Genomic DNA, 4240 nt, shown 5'->3' on the forward strand with positions numbered 1-4240 from the left:
CCAAGACCAGCCTTATCATAAATAGCCTTTTGATTTTCAAGAATCATATTAAGTTTATTAGAACTTAAAGTGAAATTTTCAACTATTGATTTTAGCTTGGCAATTTCATTCTTTAAGTTCAGATTTTCTTGAAGCAAGGTAGATTTTTCATTTGAAATACATTTATTTTGTTTTAGTAGAGTTTGATTCTTTGATTTTAATTCTTTGTTCTTTACCCCTAGCTTTTTTAGTTCATCAATTAAATCATAAAAAGCTTCATGAAGTTTTTCAAAGGTAAAGTCTACAGGAGTTGAAGAATTTACCTCATTTTTATTTGCCATAAGGCACAAGTTGGCTTGTTAAGTTGAGTCTTCCTCTTCGGAGCTTGAGTCATCACTTCCACTCCAAGTAGCCATCATGACCTTCTTCTTGTACTTCTTGGGATCCTTCTTCAGTTGTGGGCATTCAGACTTGAAGTATCCCGGTTTCTTACATTCATAGCAGACAAGAGGTTGGTCTTTATCCTTTTCTTTGTTGTGTTCTCCTTTTGTGAGTGGCCTCTTCCTCATTCCTTGTTTTTTTTTCCTTAAAAACTTTTTGAACCTTCTGATAATGAGAGCCATCTCTTCATCCTGCTCTTCATTTTCGGTATCATCAGTTTCTTCATCAAGTTGAGCTGTAGATTTGAGGGCGATTGTTCTCTTTTTTTTGACTTCTTCCTCTTGATGTTGTTTCATGCTCAGCTCATGTATCATCAGTGATCCAAGAAGCTCTTCCAAGGGTAGAATGTTCAGATCCTTGCCTTCTTGGATGGCAGTCACTTTGGCTTTTCAAGTTCTTGGTAAGGACCTGAGAATCTTTCTTACGAGCTCACTGTTAGAATAGGACTTATCAAGACTTTTTAGACCATTTATAATATCAGTAAAATGGGTAAACATTTCAGTTATAGATTCATCATGCTCTATTTTAAAAAGTTCATATTTATGTACAAGCATGTTAATTTTAGACTCCTTTATTTGATTAGTTCCTTCATGAGTTACTTCTAATCTATCCCATATTTTCTTAGCAGACATGCAAGTTGAAATGCGATTGAATTCATTAGCATCAAGAGCACAATATAAAATATTCATAGCTTTAGCATTTAGTTGGGCCATTTTCTTATCAACCTCATTCCAATCTTTTTCAGGTTTGGTTGATTCCACACCATCAATAATTTTAGTGGATGTGTGAGGGCCGTTTACTATGATACTCCACATATCATAGTCGAGTACTTGAATGAAGATTTTTATCCGAGCTTTTCAATAGGTATAGTTGGACCTATTGAAAAGTAGAGGTCGGTTAGTGGACTGCCCCTCGACTAAAAAGTGCCAACTTGAGTTGCCATAGATCTTTAGCTCTTTGATTGGTTAGATCAAAGTAGGGCTAGAGCACCGGGCTCTGATACCACTTGTTGTCTAGCTATGCAACCCAAGAGGGGGGGGTGAATTGGGTTTCTAAAAATTTTAAACTTAACTGTCAATTTATGAAGATTATTTAACAACAGCAAGATAAGTAAGAAGAGTGTAATTGATTCAAGGCTAATGGTTGAATACAAGAATGTAAGAGAATAAAGAAGTTTTAAAGAAGAGCAATTAGGCACAACACAAACAAGAAGATTTATAGTGGTTCGGTGCCAACCTTGCACCTATATCCACTCTCCAAGCTCCTACTTGAGAATTTCAATCCACTAACTTGTATTCAACCTGAATACACTCGTCGAAAACTCTGACTCTAGCTATCCCAAGCTAGTCCACTTATTTTTCGGGTACAAGCCAACCCAATACAATCCGATTCAATATTCGGATCAATCTTTCCACATTTTGGAATCCTTTTAAAACAAAAATAATAACTCAAAAGGAGTATTACAATTAACAGCACAGAAAATATAAAGGAAGCTTCTTTAATGAGCGAATGAAGCTTTAAATACACTTTACTCAAATAGAAGAAGGCTCTTTCTGATTTTCTCAAGGTGGTTGGAGACTTGAATGAGCACTTGAGGAGTTGGTGAACTTGAATTAAAAGCTTCTTGAATGCTTTGAGTGGGCTCTTGCTTAGGGCTGAAATGTATGCTTGAAATCTTCTTTTAAAATCCTTCTCTTTTTTTTTCTATATGATTCCCTCCTTTAAGTCCCTTTATATATCTTCAAATAATGGTGGAGAGTAATCTGGGCTGAAATAGAGTCGTTAGACCACATTAAATGAGCATTAAATGCAAATAAAATGGATGAAAAACTAGTCGTTGTGGAACTTTTTCATCACAGGGGTCGATTTATAGGATCGACTCATGCTCATGGGTTGACTCATGGGGTCGACCTCTGTGAAAAATAGCAGAAAATAATGGTTATGTAATTTTGGCCTAAAAGCAGTAGAGGTCGACTCATGGAGTCGACTCATGCCTGGAGGTCGACCCATGGGGTCGACTCACAGACTGTGCCAGCCAAAAAATCTTGCATGCCATTCAGCCCTTTGAGCCATGAGTCGACTCATGGGGTCGACTCAAAAATAAAAATCTAATTTTCTTGTAAAATATACTTTCAAAAATATTAAAATTTTTTTCAGTAGACTACACGTCTTTTGTTCTTGTTCTTGAGGCTTCTAAATCAGGTATTGATGAAATTATGATTTTGCCCCTGAAATGCAACAAGTCTTTTTCCAAGCCAAGATCATTAGTAATCTCCTCAAATACTTTGTAATCATCAAAATCAATTCAAGGAGCAATAATGAATGTCTATTATCATTTTCTTTTTGGATGGATGAATGGATGCTCTATTTCCTTGATACTTGACCTAACAGCATGAAAATCTTATTCTCCTAGTTATTCTTTTTGATGATGTCAAAAAAGGAGAGAAATAATGGTAAATGATGAAAGTGGTGTATTTGTTATAAAAAAGAGGAGAAATAATGGTAAATAAAAAATAATAATGGTAAAGGGGGAGAAATAATGGTAAATGGTGAAAATGGTGTAGTTGTTAAAATCTTTTACTCTTTTTAAGTTTTTTTTTAGAAAAAAGTTTTTTGCTCTAATGCAGTACTCTATACTGATTCGTCTATTTTTTTAAACTCTGATACATCATTTTTTTATCTTTATTTTGATAATATTTAAAAAATTATTTTGATCAATCTATTTTTTTCTTAAATGCTCTACTAATCTTATTTTTGCACTGATACCAAATTGATTCGATACATCCATTTTTATTTCTTGTTCAATTTGTCTCATTCTTGCCTTAATAGCAAAATAAGAAAAAGAGAAAGAAATATTTTCTTTCATATCTATTGCTCCGATATTAGAATCAAGGAAGAAAAAAATAAAATTCTTTTATGAACCATCTTTGCTTCAATAAGAAATTTTTTTTTTAAATGGAACACTCTTTATATAAGAAAGGGGGAGATTTATTTTCAAATGATCAAAATAATCTAATTCATACAAGAAAGGAGAAGATTTTGATCGAATAAGAATAATTCTTAAAAATTCTCTAATTCCTTTACAAATGATTTCAGCTAAATGAATTAAATCATTAAAGTTTGCTGAAAATATGTATATCATGATTCTCTATGTTGAATCCTTGGCATAACTCTTCTAGTGCTTCATAAATCCAAATTCTTTGAGCTTTAAAGATATTTTTTATGTATACTCAAATATTTTGTCATCATCAAAAAGGAAAAGATTATTACTCCAAGAATTAATTTTAATGATCACAAACTATTTGAGGGGACTACTAATGTATTTTCTATCTTTGAAGATTATTTTTGTGATGTTTCAGATAGTCCAAGAGATTGAGTTTGAAAAGCTTTATCAAGTATATCAAAAATTGAAGTTTCAGCAAGTTGAAAAAGTTTTTGAAGACTTTTGAGAGTGTCCAAATTGATTTCAATCTACTTGAGAGCATTTGAAAGTATTCTGATAAGTTTTGGATCTTAAATGCATGAAAAATTGGGTTGGAACAAAATGAGACGATCCATCTGGATCATCCCCTTTCGTTAGGTAGCCAGCATATTTTATTTTGACTCATGGCACGCAGTGGGACGACTCATCTGAGACGATCCATGTGATTGGGATGACCTACCTGGGATAACTCCTGAGATCCTGAGATCAAAACAGAAAGCTGAACTTTCTGTTTGGTCAATTGAGGTATCCCATAGGGCGAGCTGCGTAAGGGCTAGTTTTTAACCTATTTTTGATGCATTTAATACGCATTAAACACTCTCCAATGGCTCTAAACCA

Source organism: Elaeis guineensis, chromosome 2, assembly GCF_000442705.2.
Source record: "Elaeis guineensis isolate ETL-2024a chromosome 2, EG11, whole genome shotgun sequence".
Lineage (NCBI taxonomy): Eukaryota > Viridiplantae > Streptophyta > Magnoliopsida > Arecales > Arecaceae > Elaeis > Elaeis guineensis.